Here is a 17,323-nt window from a genome sequence, read left to right as displayed (position 1 = left end):
TTAGATTCTTTTCCCATAGAGGTCATCAGAGAGTAATGAGTAGAGTTCCCTGTGCTATTCAGTAGGTCCTTACTAGTTATCTATTTTATGCATGCTCATGTGTGTGAGTGCTCAGTCGCTCCAGTCGTGCCTGACTCTTTGAGACCCCATGGACTGTGCCCCTCCAGGCTCCTCTGCCCATGGGATTCTCCAGGCAAGAATACTGGAGTGGGTTGCCATGCCCTTCTCCAGGGGCTCTTCCAGACCCAGGGATTGAACCTGGGTCTCCAGCTTTGCAGGCAGATTCTTTACCACTAAGCCATTAGGGTATAGCTGTGTGTGTAACTCAGTCCCAATCGTCCAATTTATCCATTTCCCCTTATCCCCTGGTAACCATAAGTTTGTTTTTCATATCTGTGACTCTACTGTTTTATAAATAAGTTCATTTTTTTTTAAGATTCCACACATAAGCGATATCCTATGATATTTGTCTTTCTGTGTCTGACTTACCTGACTCAGTATGACTATCCCTGGATCCATCCATTCCGCTGCGATGGCGTTGTTTTGTTCTTTTTTAATAGATGAATAATATTCCATTGTAGATATCCCCCACATCTTCTTTAGGTAGCTTGCTGTGCTTTTTTTTTTTTTTTTTTTAAATCCCACAACATTTATTATAAAGGTGCTGTAAAGGGAAACGCTGGGCTTCATGACGGGCTTATCGGTAGGATTTCTGGTAGCGGGCACGGGCACCAGGACCTCCAAACTTCTTGGATTCGCAGCGACGGGGATCGGCTACCAGCAGGGTCCGGTCATACTGGATGAGGATGTCTTTGATCTCCTTCTTGGAAGCCTCATCCACATATTTCTGGTAATAGGCCAACAAGGCTTTGGAGATGGACTGGTGGATGGCGTAAATCTGGGCGACGTGACCACCACCCTTCACTCGGACGCGGATGTCCACAGCAAATCGCTCCTTGCCCAGGAGCAGAACAGGTTCCAGTAGCTTGTATTGCAGCGTGCGCGGTTCGATCATCTCCAGGGGTCGTCCGTTCACCTTGATGAGGCCGTTACCTCGTTTGCAGTGCGCCACGGCTGTGGCCGTCTTCTTACGTCCGAAGACTTGCACCGACTGCAGAGGGCCCTTGGACGGCATGGCTGAAGGCGCAGAGACGAGATCCTCACTGCGCGGCGCCCCAACCGGAAAAGTGCTTGCTGTGCTTTAGTAACCGAAGGTGAGACGTCATTTAGCTTTAGACCCCAAAACTGCTACAACCGCGTTCTTTGAACAGCAGACTGAGTCAGCGTGGAGGATTGTGCCAATGTGCGCATGCCAAGTGCCCACGGGGAGCTGGGGGAAGGGGCAGCGAGCCCACTGGGTGTTTCTAACCTTGCTCCAGAGCCTGGGATTGGGTGGGGCTGACTCGGGGTGGAGAGTCTGCGTTCGCAGCCGGGGGCAGGGGAGGAGGAAGTAAAGGCTGGAAACCAGGCTGAAGCAAGTGTGGTTGCTCCAGCCCCCAGTGGCCGGCATCGGTGCTGGACCGTGCTGGACACCCCAGGCACGGCTGCACTCGGTCCGCAGAGGAGAAAGCGGAGCCTCACCGCCCAGGCCTGCGGTTATGAGCCGCCGGGAAGTGGCAGGGAGGAACTAGGGCCTCGTTCCAGCCGGGCGGCCCACTTCCCACTAGGCTGCTCACGGAGGCTGAAAACCGGCGCCGGGATGGAACGAGGACTCCCACCATCCTCCAGCCGCGGGGTCAGAGGAAACCTCAAGTCCGCGCCTTGGTTGGACTCACAACCCTTCTTCTCTTGAAACAGTCGAGTTGCCTCTTGGGTTCTTTAAGCCGACTTTGGAATCTCGCATCTCCCCTTTCCCATGGGATGAAACTCCAACCTCACAACAAGCAAACCTATAAACACAATCGCACAGGCAGATGCTTGCTGTGGGCTCTGAATGCGGGAACTCTGCAGGCGAGCAGAGAGCCCTCTCCAGAGTCTCTCCTCCCCTCCCTACCCCGGACTCTGGCTCTTCTAGGAATTTGATTTTTATCTTAAAGGCAGAAATGCCGGTTAACTTTTCTTCCCTGCTCAGTGTTTCCTATGTGTCAGCAAGTGAAGGATTTAATGCCCAGGTTTGTCTGCACACACCCAGATGAACGAAGGGCCCCTCCAGGCTGCTGTGATGGGACAGCCACCTTGACCGTATGCCCTGACCTGAGACCCTACCCCTCCCCACTCTCACCCAAGGAAGATGGGACTATTTGCCTCTTTGGTGAATGCCCCAGCTGGTGACAATGTGCTTTTCCTTTTATTTTAGGATTATTACAATCTTTTAAGGTCAGGATGTAACTATGCAGAATTGAGATTCTTCCTTTCCCACAATGCTGTCGTCTCCATGTCTGCCGGTCATTTCTCAAATCTATGGATTCCTGTTGAGACAAGGTCTTCGGTCTTGAGCAGTGTCCTGGGGCTAAAGAGTCTGGGTGCTGGCTGCAGTCCAGAGCAGGTCTTTCCAGCGTGGAGGCCAGCGAGGTACCTCTTGACTTGTCAAGAGACCCTGAGCTCAGAGGGCGAGGCCCTGGAGCACACATCTCTGAACTGGAGGCTATGGTCTCCATAGCAGGGGCTTCTGGCTCCCTTCCACTCTGTTAGTGCTACCAGTGCCTGTTATGGGATGCTGGTTGCTATGGCAACAGGGAATGGGCGTGGTAGTAGAGAACTGATCCAAGGGGATTATTGAGGACACCAAATGGAAAAGGGCTTAACTCACATGCACTTACAGAAGCTCTTTCCTGTGAGCTGGTTATGAATCATTCGACCCCTTGCTCCCAAGGCGTCTGTCAGGGTTATTTCTTAAGATTCTCATGAGCTCCCTGGGGCTCCATGTCAACTGTGATGCCAGTTACAATTTCAGGGTCATGCTAGTGGTGTTATGTACATTCTCCTCCCCCTCAGCATGGACTTAAATGAAAAGGAAGAGACGGCATTGGAGGAGAACACATTTCACATTTCTTCTAAAAATGAAATTGAAACCCATTTAAGTGTAGACTTTCACATGTATGGCTGAGACAGAGCAATTCATTGGAAAAACCTGTGTCCCTGTGGGCCGACTCTGTGTGCTCGATAGTGCAATGAAGTCTGCAAAGGGCAGAGAGACTTTATCAGAAAGAAGCGCCAAGAGAGAAGTGCAAGACAAACAACAGAGCCCGCATTCAAGGGAAGAGACTCACAGGCTGAGAGGCCACTAGATACAGAAAAATCTGTGCGTCACTGAGTCAGAGACTGATTGCATACATATTACATCTACAGTCCCACTTGGGCATAGCGCTATTTCCTTTTCGTTCAGTCGTATAAAATATATAAGCACAGGCTGCTGGAACTGCAAGAAGCTTCAGAGCTGATGTAATACATCTGTACCAGTCGGGGTTTCAGGCAGGAGACAGAAACCGATCTCCTTACTGTGAGCAGAAAGGGATCCATCACGGGGAATGATCAGGAGGGGTCAGCAGCGTGAGCTGGGGCGGGGCCTCCGGGAGTAATTCCCAGGGCCACCCAGCATCGTCTTCTGGTCCATTCTGGGAGGTGGGGAAGTAGGGTGCTGCACTGTGGAGCCCGAGTTTAGGGTCACAGCCTCAATCCAGGGGTAAGGGAAGGAAGACGGGGCAGGGCAGTCCGCAGCCTACTCCACGCCGTGCTGGACTTTGGGGTTTGGCTGTTGCTACTGCCTTCACAGTATGTGGGTGTGTGTCCCTAAGTTGTGTCTGACTCTGTGACCACAGGGACTACATACAGCCCTCCAGGCCCCTCTGTCCATGGGATTTTCCTGGCAAGAATACTGGAGTGGGTTGCCATTCCTTTCCCCTTCTCCAGGGGATCATCCTGACCCAGGGATTGAACCTGGGTCTCCTGTATTGCACTGGCGACCCACTCCAGTACTCTTGCCTGGAAAATCCCATGGACGGAGGAGCCTGGTAGGCTGCAGTCCATGGGGTCGCGAAGAGTCGGACACGACTGAGCGACTTCACTTTCACTTTTCACTTTCATGCACTGGAGGAGGAAATGGCAACCCACTCCAGTGTTCTTGCCTGGAGAATCCCATAGACAGAGGAGCCTGGTGGGCTGCCGTCTATGGGGTCGCACAGAGTCGGGCACGACTGAAGCGACTTAGCAGCAGCAGCAGCTCCTGCATTACAGGCAGAATCTTTACCACTGAGCCACCAGGGAGGCCTATTGTCTTCACTGCTGCTGCTGCTGCTAAGTCGCTTCAGTCGTGTCCGACTCTGTGCGACTCAATAGACGGCAGCCCACCAGGCTTCCCCATCCCTGGGATTCTCTAGGCAAGAACACTGGAGTGGGTTGCCATTTCCTTCTCCAATGCATGAAAGTGAAAAGTGAAAGTGAAGTCGTTCAGTCCTGTCCGACTCTAGCGACCCCATGGACTGCAGTCTACCAGGCTCCTCCATCCATGGGATTTTCTAGGCAAAAGTACTGGAGTGGGGTGCCATTGTCTTCTCCGATTGTCTTCACTACCTCCCTGTCTTCGCTACCTCCCTGTAACTCCCCCTCGGCACCCAGGAAGCTGGGGTCTCCTTTAGACCCACCACACCCATCCCAGCACCTCCGGAAGAGGCAGCTTCCAGCAGCTGGGGATAATCCTCCAAGGAGGGAGCTGTGGCTAGGGTGGCTGTCCTGGCCTCGGAAGGGGTCTGGGAGGGGCTAGAGCCCCATTCTGTACTGGCCGCCAGGGAAAAGACCAGCCTAAGTAGCAGAGAAATCACCCCCTCACCCCCACACCTGTCTGCAGTATCACTCCAGTGCAGCCTCACCTGGAGCTCTAGCTACAGTGGAGCCTGGGAAACGGGGGGTGCAAGTTTCTAACTTGTGCAGAAGGAGAAGGGAGGAGGTACCAGTGTTGGTTCAACATGGCAGTTACGGGGAAACCAGACTGTGAGATTCGGTGGCTTCTGAGTTGCCTTGAGGGGCTGCCAGGCCCAGACCCAGGACCGCCGGTGTTGCGGTCAGTGCTGATTTCTGGGATGGTTTTGGGATGGTTTTGTCTTGGAACCAGGTGACAGGAGGAACTGGTCATTTCACCGAGAATCCCAGATCCCAGTGATTCAGTGAGAAAACCATAGGAGCCACAGTGCTGTCTCTGGTGAGTGCCTTGGGAGGATGTGGGAGGTTTTCCACCAAAGGCTGCCAGCTTCCAGAAGTTTCTGTGACCGCGGGCTCTGTTGGCGAGGGTCTAGATTGTCAATGATTAGTTACAGTTAAATATTACGGAGACCTGGTTCTGATTAAGCAGGGGTTTTAGTTTCTTTATCCTGGAGAAGGAAATGGGAACCCACTCCAGTACTCTTGCCTTGAAAATCCCATGGACGGAGGAGCTTGGTGCAGGCTACTATCCATGGGGTTGCAAAGAGTCGGGCACGACTGAGCGACTTCACTTCCGTTTAGTTTCTTTAACGCTTGTTCTAAATGATGCATTGCCATTACTGTTTAAATAATGTTGATAGTCATTCCTAATACCAAGGAATGTATATTCTCTGTGATTCTGAAAAGAAATAGCTGTATTGGTATTTGAAAAAAGGAACCACTTAATAGGGACACAGAGGCCACACTTGTTCTCTAAACCTCTCTGAGGGGCGCTGCTTGGGACAGAAAGTTGTGAGCGAATGTTCCCTTATTTGCAGCCCATGACGTGCCTGGCAGCAGTGGTTCCTGCGGACCCAGCCAGTGAAGTGGCAGCCTGTGTCCTGGTCCACGGGGCCGAGTCCATGCCAGCACCTCGGAGTGGGGACGCTGGTGGGACATGTGCTCTCCTGTGTGGGAACCCTGTCTGCCCACACGTGACGTGGGCCGTGTTGCTCCTGCTCAGAGACCCCGTTCATTTCTTCTTCCCCTGCAGGAGACAGGCAGGGAAGCACCGCAGTCCAGGTCTTCCTCCCCATCCTGACATTCTTCCAGCCGAGCCCCCGGGGGCGTAGAGAAGGGGTGAGCCTTCCGGTGGGTGAGTGAGGGGGCCCCTGAGCTGCAGGAGGACAGTGGGCACCGTCTCTCCTGTACCATCTTCCCTTCCTCCCTAAATTCAGGAAATCGTCTGGAAAGGAGTTAAAGATATGTTGACTCCCCAGACTTGTTCTGGAAGGATCTCCAAGTGAAAAGTATCCTTCAGATGTCTCGCTTTCTTTTTTTAAAAGATTGTTTATTGAAGTATGATTTAAAATGTTAGTTTCAGGTATAGAGCAAAGTGAATCTGATATATATACATATACATATAGCCACTCCTTTTTTTTCTTTTAAGGAAAACAGTTCTTTACAAATTTTATTTTTAATTGGAGGATAATTGCTTTACAATATTGTGTTGGTTTCTGCCATGCATCAACATGAATCGGCCTTAGGTATACAGATGTGCCTTCCCTCTTGACGCTGCTTCCCTGTCCCGCCCCTCTAGGTTTGAGCTCCCCAGTCATACAGCAAATTCCCTTTGGCTATCTATTTTACATATGGTAATGTGTCTGTTTCCAAGCTACTCTCTCAAATATCCCATCCTCTCTCCCTCCTCCACAGCGTCCAAAAGTCTGTTCCTCGTGTCTGCGTCTCCTTTGCTGCCCTGCAAGTACGAGCATTAGTGCCGCCTTTCTAGATTCCATACATATGAATTAATATACATTTGCTTTTCTCTTCCTGATTTACTTCACTGTGTGTAAAAGGCTGTAGGTTCATCCATCTCATTAGAACTGACTCAAATGCTTTCCTTTATATAGTCAAGTAATACTCCATTGTGTATATGCACCACATCTTCTTTATCCACTCATCTGTTGGTGGACATCCAGGTTGCTTCCAGGTTCTAGCATTGTAAATAGTGCTGCGACGAACATTGGGGTACAGGTGTCCTTTTCAATTACGCTTTTCTCAAGCTTTATGCCCGGGGGGTGGGATTGCTGGGACGTATGGTAGTTTTATTCTTAGTTTTTTAAAGGAATCTCCATACTGTTCTCCAGAGTTGCTGTATCAATGTGCATTCCCACCAACAGTGCAAGAGGGTTCCCTTCACTCTTTTTTTTTTTAGATTCTTTTCCCATACAGATCATTACAGATCATTGAGAAGAGTTCCCTCTGCTATACAGTAGGTCCTTATTAGTTCTCTATTTCATATATAATCATGTGTATATGTCAGTCCCAATCTCCCAACTTATCACCTCCACCTCCACCCCCTGGTAACACTAAGTTTGTTTCTGCAGACGTCTCTTGATATTTCACATGACTTTTCAGCAGGGTCACGTGATAGGTGGGCAGTGAGAAGTTTAGGGCTTCCACGGCCAGAATTCTGATCTGAGCTCTGCTACAAAGCCAGGTTCTTCCCATCTGTCAAATGGGACCATAATCTCACTTAAGAAAACATGACCTATATCTATTTCAAAGGTGGGAATGGTCTTGATGCAAGAGATAACACATATCAAAGCACTGTGAACTGTACCAGCTTTGCAGAAACACAGGTTCTTTCTCGAGGGTCTTCCTGTAAATCTGAGCATGATAACACTTCTTGTTCCCCTTGTGTGTGTCCTGGAGTTGGGACCATTAGCTTCATAATCAGAATCATTATATACAGAATGACCAAAAAAAAAAAAAAAAAAAAGGATGTAGCCTTTTTTTCTTGCCTTTTCACTGCCAAACTGAGCTTTGGTTAGCCGAATGCCAAGGCAATTTTAATGGCTGGTTTTTTAATATCTGAAAGGGGAGGTTATTAGGAGAAGTCTCAATTCAGAAACTTCAAGAAGAAGTGGGAGGGTGTGGTGAGGGTGGACGGGGGAGACTGCATTTCCTGTTTTCCTTTCAGATGGTGTTGGGAAACACTGCTGGAAAACCATGGAGACCCACGAAAAAAATTCCAGAATTCATTCTCCTTGCGGCCGCCGGGGGCCCAGCCCCAAAGGTGATGAGTAGAAGGGGTGGATTTTTTTTTTTCAAGAGTTGGGGTTTGCAGGCGTCCAGCTCCAGGCTCATGGGGTGAAGACAGCCTTCCGAGGTGACATCAGCTTGTGGTCCAGGCCAGAAGCGACAGAGCAGGAGTCTGGTTTTCATTTACAGTGTTGGGGCAGGCCCGCTGGGGAGGGGGAGAGGAGGGGGCGGAGGAGGGAGGAGGAGGAGCTGGAGGGAGTCTTGACTGTATCCCTGGGCCCCGTCCAGTTTGCAGCTCAGTCCTCCACCAAAGGCCGCTCAGTTCTCCCGCGCGCCAGCCTCCTGTGAAGACCACGAGAGCAGCTTTCCGCCCGCCCAGGGTCCCCTCTCCCTGCCCGGGGTCCCCCCTCTCCTGCAGAAGGGAAACGAGACGCAGCCCGTGGGGGAAAACCATGCGTCAGAATCGCACATAATTGAATATCGAAGCCCAGGGACGCAGGCTTCTCCAGGTTTGCTCAGGGTAAGTGCCCCTTCGACCCTGTTCCCCCGGTTTGGGGTTTGCGGCCAGAGGGAAGGGCTTCAAACCCCACTGGCCGCGTCTCGATGGCTCTCAGGTCCGCGCCCTGAGAGTCCCTTTTCGGTAGGAGCTGTGGTCTCTGGAAGCCGCAGCCGGTTTTTCCTTTCTCCGTGTGTGCCACCTGGGTCTCCCCTGGTGGGGCCGAGGGCTGGGGCTGCCCTGAGTCCTGCAGTGCGGTCTGTCCTGTCCATCCATCTCTGCTTTTCGGGCTCACGGTTTATTTTATTTGATGTTGCCTCCTCCTTTGAAAGCTCAGCTGGAATCTGAGAATCGGCTTTGTTTGCAGAAGTGCCTGTGCAGGGATCCCAGAGCCACTTTGGGGAGACTCTCTCCGAGGTGGCCGTTGGGGGGGCTGGTTGAGCGCCTCTGTCGCCCACTGGGAGACTGGGGTGACTTTGCTGTCCAGGCAAGGGGCAGGTGGAGGCTTCCTCAGCTCTCACCATCAGGGCTCCATCTTTTCAGGAATCTGAACTCACTGTTGGTGCCTTGGTCCCCTCTGGGGTTCCCTAAAGGAGCTGCCAGGGTCAGAGGAGGAGAAGGAATTTGGTGTTTGGGCAGCAGGCCCGGTGGATAAGGCAGGGCCCCTGGGGCCACGAGCTGGCCTGCGTTGCCCAGATGTGTGGTGTGTGCCAAGCCCGGAGGCCCTGGGGCCTGTTTCCCGGCCGGGAGGGTGGGGCCCCGGTCCTCTCGCCCAGGATGCAAAGTGTTCCCTCATAGTCACCAGTCTACTCTGGGGACCTGTGTCAGGGGCTACTGTGTGCGGTGGGCTCCCTGGGAGGGCTCAGCAGAGTCCTGGGGGCTGTAAACAGAGATTGCATTTCACAGCCAGCCCGAGGAGTGAGTTGAGAGGCTGGTCTGGACCCCAAGAACAAACTGCTCTAGACACAGGGGAGTGTCCTCCACCCAGTGGGGACTCGGAGGAGCTGGCCCTTGCCAGCCGCTTCTCTTGCTGAACACAGCTAACTCTGAACGAGAACCACTGGGTCCCACAGCTGCAAGGGTGCTTGGACCCCAAAGGGAGAGACAGTTCTCACTCGGGGATCCCCCATCTCTGTAACTTCAAAAAACTGAACAGAAATGACTTTAAAATCAGGTATTTTTTTGGTTCCTAAGCAAAATGTTATTGAAAACCAGCTGATTGTTGGATGCTATTGGAACTCCTGAGCTCTTTAGGTGGGCTAAAGAGAAAGGAAGAGATTCATGGTCGGGAGCGCTGAGGTGTGGTTCCCTGGCTTTAAAGATGTTCCCGGGCTTTGAGATGCTCAGTTACTTGCAGAGGCCATGGCACCAGTAGGTGGCTCAGAGGGCAGTCCAGTCTTTACCATTTCAGGAAGGCAGACAGTCCAACTGTGGAGGTCCCCGAACTAGCTTGCATCGCGATTTGAAACGTGCCATTTGATTCTGTTCTCCCAGAAGAGAATGCCCTCCTGTCATATTCTATGAAAAGTGATGGGGGAATTGGTGTATGCTCCCCAGGGTTCTCCCAGCTAACAGGGAAAGGAGTGCCAGGCGAGAGAGCTGGTCCCCAGAACAGACCTGGGCTTTGCAACCAGAGCAGCTGAGCAGGCTTCCTGCATTCAGGCCACCTCTGGGGATGGGGCCCAGAGGGATGGGACCTGCATTCTGCTCCGTTCCTGCGTGGGCTTTGCTGAGGGTGAAGGCAGAGGGGTGGGAAGGTGTGGGGTGTTTGTAGGAATTCAAGATCTAGGAATGATCATGTGGTCTCGAGCTCTTCTTTGTTGAGGCAAGGGTTTTCCGTTACCATAAGCTGTATTTTTTTTTTTTTTTTTTCTTTCTCTACTCACGGCAGTGAGAAAATCATTAAGAAGATCCTGGGTGGAGAGGAGGCTTGGGGAAGAGTCTCATCACAGGGTGGTGAGGGTGGCTCTTCTTTTTCCAGTGGGGTAAATGGAGGGTGTTGCCACCCCCAACTTCCTGGGAGGTGGCCAGGGGAAACCTCTAGAATGTTAGCTCTTGGCCCCGGCTCTTCCAGCACTTGGGAGGGTGTGTGCCCCTCCCCACCATGCTTGTGGCCCTTAGCGGGTGGGATATATGGTGAATATCCACACTGGGGGTCTTCAGGATGCTTTCGATAAAGCCAGACAAGCGTCTTTCTGAAGAGGAATTGTTCTTATCTCTGCACCTCCCTTCATTTTCAAAGTGTTGAGGATTCACTGCTTCTCATTCTCTCATCCTAAGTGCCATCTGTGATTCTGTTCCTTAGAACCTAATACATCACTGATGATAAAGTAGAAAGAAACCTCCTCTGTTCAATGGACAATTGATGATGGGTTTGTGGCTCCAAGGAGGCTCCCCATCTGACTTTGATTTTAAAGCCAGCTTGAAATCAGACCTCCTGCCTTTTGAAAGTTAGCAGAGTTTCGCCCTGGAGGCTTCATCCATGCCCTCACTCAACTGGTTAAAGTGGTCTTTGTCATTATCCAGTTTTATGTGAAATTCCACATTTAGGATTTAAAATCCACTGGGAGGTCCTGAATTCGTGGGAGGCTGTCTTGCCCGCATGCTAATCACTTTAGGCAAACGTTTCATTTGAAAAGCAGTCCCTGTCAGTTTCCTTTTTGGAAGGACCCGGGGATCTGTTATCTCTTGGGGAAGAATCTTGGGCGGGTTCCCATCTGAAGGGGACTTTCTGTCCCAGCAGCCTTTCCACCAAAACCTACAGGAGCGAACTTCTCACTGTGTCTTTGCTGTGGACAGCCCGCTGTAACACCCACACCACTGCTACATGAATAGCTGAAGACCCGAGGAGCGACCCGGCATTTAAAAAAATCCCATTAGCAGCTCTCACTAAGGAAAGGAACGCTCACAAATGATTCAGGTTTTCAAGCAGGGAAGCTTAAAAAAGCTCCTGCTTCTTCAGACAGTCTTGGGCTGTCTTTATCCACTTTTCTAGATATGGATTCTCTCTTTCCAAACATCTGGGAGATGATCCTACCCTTTTAAGAAAAAAAACACTCTTTGTCCCCTCTGAACCAGGGGTGATGACCGTCTGAAATTCAGGGAGCACCCACAGCACCCCGATTTACAAAGAGGAGTTCTTCTGGGGAATTTGAAAACGTAATTTTAATACCTTCTGGCCTCATCTGTCTGTTTCGGGAAGGACATGAAAAGGCGAATCAGTGTCTTCCTCCTGGGAAAGCTTTTCCTGAACGTGCATTCTGCTTTCTGTCCCCTAGAGGGCGACGCATCCCTCTGAGCCCTGCGCGGTGCAGGGAGTCTGGGGGTCACAGGCAATCTGTTGAGGTACATCTCAGCAGAGCTCATTGGGTCACTTTGGGACCCACCTAGAGACTGTTTCCATACCTAGTTTAAAAAAAATGTGACTAATATCTGAAGTAAATGTACAGTTAGGATTTTACTATTTTCTTTTGAGGTGAACAGCTGCTTGCGGTGAAGCAGGCTGTATTCTAAAGTACCTTCATCCAGGGGCGTTAACCAAGTAAGAACTTTTAGAGGAAACATGTTACTGGTATCTACTGAGAAAGTTTAAATTAACACGACGGTGTTTCAGAACCCAGTCTGCTGTATCCGGGTAGGATCTTTGAATTTTAGAAATAGAAGGGATGTTAAGACGGAACTAACCCAGTAACTCCCAAACTTTGGCCCATGTGTCTCATATTTCTTTAAGCTTAATAAACCCCATTGTGCTCCAGGGCGGGGAACTCTGGGGTGGGAGGAGGGGACAAAAATGACTAAGACTCCGGCCCTGCCCTCGCCTTAGGGCACATTATTGACTTGGCAGGCTATGGACTTCCGTTTGGCTACTTGAAATATCCCCAAATTACTACCTTAGTGGGTGTTCTGCCCACACCCTTGACACCTCAGATGAAGAAATGGAACCCAGAGAGGTGAATGGCTAGTCTGAGGTCCCAAGAGTATTAGTTGCTCAGTTGTGTCCGACTCTTTGCGACCCCATGGGCTGCAGCCCGCCAGGCTCCTCCGTCTGTGGGATGCTCCAGGCCAGAATACTGGAGTGGGTTGCCATTCACTTCTCTAGGGCATCTTCCTGGTCTAGGTCCCAAAGCAGAATCAGCATTTCCTGGACATGCCCGTGTGCTCTCACAGGTGGGTGTTGAGGACCAGGAATATAGAGAGAGAATATATCTTCAGGAGTGCATTTTGGAGTACCACGAGAAGAAAGGTGCTTTTTTTGGCCATCGGCCAATCTTTTATAGAGTATCATATTTTATTTAGCAGAGAGGTAATTGTTGTTTCAAAAAAAAAATCTGGAAAGAAAAAAAAAAAGGCAGAAAAATAGGGCAAGTATGAAAAGTTCTGCCAAGCCCTCTCCCGAAGGCTGTTAATCTTTCGTTGGGGCCTGGCTGCGTTTCACATCGTGTGATCCTGCTGTTCTCCTGAATTTTAAGATGTTTCATCAAGTACAGAGAAACATCTGCAAGGTAGGTGTGGCTAGGGAAACGTGTGAAAGAAGTGCTTCTGTCCAGTCCCCCTGGTTCGGCCCATATCTTTGGTTTTCACGGACCCAGGGCATCGAGAATCGGCCACTGGAAGGGAGAGCTTGTGCACTGATTTAATCTCAAATGCAGAGCTGAACAGCAGCTGGAGATGACTCAGGTCTCAAGAGAAGCCATTCCAGGAAACGGGTTTTCTCTTCTGCAATCCTCATCAGTTGATTCAGCAGCCCAGAGCCAGCTCAGCTAAGCCCACAGACACCCCCCAGCCAGCACTTGGTGGGCTCTCTGTTTCTCACGGGGGCAGAAGGAAACCCACCAGCGGTCAGAGCCTAGGGCGACAGATGGAAAAGCAGCCGCAGGACCACTGCTGGTTAGAGCATCGGGAGTAGGCCTCATTCTGCACATAAAGCTGGGGAGGCTGGGAGAGATGAACTGACCTTTACTGACTGAGACGGGAATGCAGTAGATTTTTTCCAGGCTATTGTATTAAATCCACAGTGATATTTTATCAGCTGCTTAAATTTAATTAAAAAGAACTATTTAATTATCTGGACTTGGACATGAATCAAATTAGAAAACAAACAAAACTGGTTAAGATTCCCTTACCATCTGAGGACATTTTAGCCGCTTTGTTTGAACAGTTCTACAATGGAACCCCATGGTTTGGAGAGGCCAGTGGGCCATAGTCCCTGGCCAGGGCAGGCAGGGAGGATATACCGGCACCTGCCCTGGAGCCGACAGCACCGTGTGTCACGTGGCAGGAGTGGAACGGGATGTTCATGCAATTCCTTTTGAAGCGTCTTCTAAGGCATTCTCTTCTCTTATGTTAAATCTGAACTAGTCTCTGCCTAATGCTTATCACTAGCAAGAAAAACCTCACATTTAAAAGGGTAGAAACTTATTTACGTGTGCATCGTGGTGTCTAGTTTTTCCAACCACAGCAAATGCGGAACTTTCTGCTTCGTGTTTATTATCTTGGACCCTAACATATGTCTTTAAATACATTTCTGAATATCTGGGTGGTTAATCTGGAGGTTCTTCAAGGTGCCTTTATAGGGAGAGAAGGAAGGTAGCCCCAGATGGTGCTTGGCAGAGCCTCATGGGACCTCGTTCTGGGAGGAGGTTACCTGTGAGGGCACAGTCCCACCTTTCCTTTCTGGATTGCTCTATTCCAATGTATGAGCTGCTGAACAGACTTTTTTTCCTTTTAACAGATAGGCACTTAAAAATTGAAGTATACTGTTGATTTACATGTTGTGTTTCAGGTATACAGCAAAGTGATTCAGTTATACATACATGTTCTTTTTCAGATTCTTTTCCATTATGTTATTACAAAATACTGAATATAGTTCCCTGAGCATGCATGCTCAGACACTCAGTCGTGTCTGACTCTTAGAGCAACCCTGTAGACTGTAGTCCACCTGGTTCCACTGTCCAAGGGATTTTCCAGGCAAGAATACTGGAGTGGGTTGCCATTTTCTCCTAAAATAGTTCCCTGTGTTATACAGTAAATCCTTTATCTATTTTATATGTGGTGGTGTGTATCTGTTCATCTTAAAACTCCTAATTTGTGCTTTTCTTCCTTGGTAACCATAAGTTTGTTTTCTATGTCTGTGAGTCTGTTTTGTAAATAAGTTCATTTGTATCATTTTTTAAGATTCCACATATAAGTGATATCATATGTTATTCGTCCTTCTCTGCCTGACTTACTTCACTTAATATGATAATCTTCAGGTCCATTCATGTTGCTGCAGATGACATGATTTCATTCTTTTTTATGACTGAGTAATATTCCATTGGGCATATATACCACATCTTTATCCATTTATCTGTCAATGGACAGATAAAAGTCTACAGATAATAAACGCTGGAGAGGATGTGGAGAAAGGGGGAGCCTCCTACACTGTTGGGAATATAAATTGGTTCGGCCACTATGGAGAACAGCATGGAGTTTCCTTAAAAAGTTAAGAATAGGTCTACCATATGATCCAGCAATTCCATTCCTGGTGTATATCTGGAAAAGACAAAAACTCTAAATTGAAAAGATACACGTACCCCAGTGTTCATAGCAGCACTGTTTACAGTGGCTAAGACGTGAACAGACATTGTTTTACATGACATTACCAGGGAGATCCAGAGGTCTTGAATCTGATACTCAGTGTCTGACAAGGAGCCCAGGCTGACACTCAAGATTAGAAGAGTTAAGTTTTGCTATCACAGGACACACCTTCAGAGCCTGGGTCAAGGAGATGATTGCTTACAGATGTGTATGCGTGGCTAAGATTTTCTTCTGTAGCACAGTTTCATGGAATGGAAATGTGAGATTCAAATTGTAAAATAAATGGTACAAAAGAAGCTTTTGATGCATTTCTTTGGAGGGGGTCTTCTTACAGTTGTTCCAAATTGCTTGCTTTTGAAGTTTCCCCCAAAGCTCTTTCAGTAGCAATAATATGTTAAATTCCCATGTCCTCCCTCCCTAACTGGAGGATCTAATAAATCTCTTTTAGCTTCCTCTCTGGGACCAGAATTTTCCCCAAGATTCAGAGAATAAAGAGAAGAAGAAAGAGAAGAAGGACAAGAAAGAGAGAGAACTAGGGTGCTACAAGCTGGAGACCCCTGGGGTTTAGAGAAATGTGGCTTTTCATCTCACAGCAGATGGCAGGGCTCTCTGGCTGTGGTCTTCCACTATTCCTGCAGCTCCCACGTAAAATGGGACAGTCAGGAGTTAACAGAGTGCTAGAACTTGATAGGAGGCCCAGCCTGGTTTTAAAAAGCAGTGCTTGGAGAAGACTAAATAAATGACTTCAAATTGGGAGCTCTGGATACATTTAAGTCTTTGTTGGAAAATGATTTCCTTGTGTGCATGTGTGTGTCTCTTTCTTAAAAAAGATTTCCAGACATGGAAAATGAAAAAGCTTTTGAGTAGACTTAATGAAAATTAATTTCATGAAATTGCAAAATAGCTTGGGAATGTCATTGGACTCTGAATGCAATTTTGAGTTGAAGGGCCATGGAGGGTAATCTTCATAATGAGAGGTGTCTTTATAAGTTTCAAGTGGACAGCTATGAAAAGGAAAAAGGCATCTCAAATTCTTTGTAGAATGAGACCAGTTAAAAAAAAAAAAAAAAGACTTACTAATGCTCAATAGAAAGAGAAAATTGAATGAAGTCCTATGATTGGATCTATTGCCTTTAGGACATAGAATCTATGGCACAAAGCTGCATAACACCCCATCCAACCCAAGGGTCTCAGGCAGCCAATTCTGACTTTTTCATATTTGAGAGAACAGCAGCAGACAAATGAATTCTGTTGATACAGAATCTGTGGTTTGTCACCACCAAAGAAATTAGGTCTGTTCCCACCCCTGCCAAAGAAAAGACATGGTGAGTTTCCTTGAGATTGGGGCCAAGTCTGGCACAGCCTCTTGGCATTTCCTGCCTTTGGGCTTTGGAAACGCAAACCTTCCTTAGGATTCTGGTTCAATCTTGTTTTTAAGTGGCAATGGACAAAACACTTAGTCTCACCTGGGTTCAGTTTCCCAGCTATAAAATGAAGGAAAACACGGCCATTGGACTGTGGGAGGAGGGCATGGGATCCCACCTCTGAGACAAGGGCTTAGCAAATATGACTTGTGCCCTCCTGCCTCTGTTTCTTGGGCGTGGGAGGGAGGGTAAAAGAAGGACAATGAAGGGCAGGGAGTGGCTGCCTTGTTCCTCCTTATTAAAATGGGCAAGCTGGGTGATCATTTGGGGAGATGATGTTTGACATCTTTTAATAATCTAAATGAAAAAAAAGTCTCCAAGATGGGTTGCCAAGAACTTCAGTTTTAAAAAGTGGGATGCCAAGACATGATAAACAATAGGAGAGATTTAACTGCAAACAAAAACATGAACAAATATTCAACAGCTGGGCTGGGCATGCTTGAGCCACATGACTGGCTCCTAAGCACTGCAGCAGGATGAATGTGGGGGAGCTGAAGGCATTCTTCCCACCTGGGAATTCAGCTCAGCCCAACATGTGAGCTCATTAATCATCCATGGAGCCTGGAGTCCTTACCATCCGGCAGACATATCTTCTGTCTTTTGCTGTCAGGGCTGGAAGAGCATCTCCCCCCTGCCCTCTCCTCTCCTCCCCTACGTGTCTTCCCCTCTCTTTCCCTTTCTTCAACATCTGGGTAGATTTTAGGGAAGGCAACTCAACCACACTGTACGTATTTTTCATTTCTTTATGTCCCAATAAGAAGCACTTCATTTAGAAGTCTCCTCGACTAGAGATTAAGATCTCCGAGATAAAAATCTTTACATATATTTTTCAATCAATTTAAAGCTCATTTTCCCTAGAGAATAAAGTAAGTGCTAATTAATGCCTCAGAAGATTCCCTGGTGGCTCAGAGGTAATAATCTGCCTGCCAGTGCAGGAGATGTGAAT

General features: G+C 48.7%; 1 protein-coding gene and 1 pseudogene across 8 annotated transcripts in view; one reads left to right on the top strand and one right to left on the bottom strand.

Moving 5' to 3' along the window:
• Positions 1-617: 617 nt before the first annotated feature.
• LOC113890211 lies at positions 618-1,197 on the bottom strand (annotated as a pseudogene). The gene has a single exon (XR_003510449.1). The product of XR_003510449.1 is annotated as a 40S ribosomal protein S16 pseudogene (transcript).
• A 6,964-nt stretch (positions 1,198-8,161) lies between these two features.
• The window catches only part of COL6A3 (collagen type VI alpha 3 chain), a 90,876-nt gene continuing 81,714 nt past the window's right edge, over positions 8,162-17,323 (top strand). For 3 of the 7 annotated variants that reach the window (XM_027538003.1, XM_027538002.1, XM_027538001.1), the window contains exon 1: positions 8,164-8,401. The gene's annotated coding sequence lies outside the window, so the exon portion shown is untranslated. Of the gene's footprint in view, positions 8,402-17,323 lie in introns of all 7 variants that reach the window. The other 4 variants (XM_027537998.1, XM_027537997.1, XM_027538000.1 and 1 more) reach the window with 2 other exon arrangements.

Source organism: Bos indicus x Bos taurus, chromosome 3 (assembly GCF_003369695.1).
Source record: "Bos indicus x Bos taurus breed Angus x Brahman F1 hybrid chromosome 3, Bos_hybrid_MaternalHap_v2.0, whole genome shotgun sequence".
NCBI classification, from domain to species: Eukaryota; Metazoa; Chordata; class Mammalia; order Artiodactyla; family Bovidae; genus Bos; species Bos indicus x Bos taurus.
The sequence above is the reverse complement of the archived record's forward strand: the minus strand, read 5'-3'. Positions and strand labels throughout refer to the sequence as shown.